Genomic DNA, 941 nt, shown 5'->3' with positions numbered 1-941 from the left:
TTTCAATACAAACTTTTTGATGATTCTAGTTCCCGGTGACTCTGTATACAACTCTAAAATTCTAAAATAGCTATAATAGATATAATAGATAAGAAAGCTTTAAAGCATATTATATTTAACTAACAAATTATGATTTTCTGATACAAAGAAAGTCACTTATTAAAAAATAGCAAATTAATATAAGTAAATGTTTCAGAAGAATGTATTTTTGTTATATGATTTTTAATATATGTATTAAGCAAAAGAAGCTTTATATATTACTACTTGTAAAATTACTATTGTAAATAACGGTGTAAATAAATCCAAATTACGTATAATTAAAAATAAGCTCTATCAAGTTGTCTTTCAAAGATGTAATGCCTTCTTCTGCATATCCATTGATGAGATTGTCAGTAAACTGTAGTAAAGATATTTTTGGTGGTTTGTCATTGCTTTCCGAGAAGTAATAAAATCTAATATATCGCTCAAATAAAATCTAATATATATATATATACGGATGTGAATCCGAATCTTTGGCACAGAGGGTAGCAACTCTTTATGCCACCATCACCATACTTTGTTGTATGTATATAAAAAACAATACAAAAATACATTTTATTTAATTATTATGTATGATTATATTTTATATATAAAACTCTTCGTATACATGTATGTATCAGATAATTGAATTTGACAGATCGCGATAGATATCTGAAATTGTTAACGTCTAAAAAAACAAATATTTAATTTTAAGATTTTGATTAATTACTTCTTGCGCAATAGAGTGAAATAATCACTCGGTATATATACACATGACTTAGCTGAAATTATGACTTAGCTTAAAAATATCTCCAGTTATAATTCTCTTCTGTTTTACGCGGAACTGTAATATGACTGTCATATGGCTTGATAATTAATCAATGATTCATTTGTTTTTATCTGTACAGTTGCCTTCAAGTAAT

This window comes from Trachymyrmex septentrionalis, unplaced genomic scaffold, assembly GCF_001594115.1.
Source record: "Trachymyrmex septentrionalis isolate Tsep2-gDNA-1 unplaced genomic scaffold, Tsep1.0 scaffold2, whole genome shotgun sequence".
NCBI classification, from domain to species: domain Eukaryota; kingdom Metazoa; phylum Arthropoda; class Insecta; order Hymenoptera; family Formicidae; genus Trachymyrmex; species Trachymyrmex septentrionalis.
Note: the sequence above shows the minus strand (reverse complement) of the source record.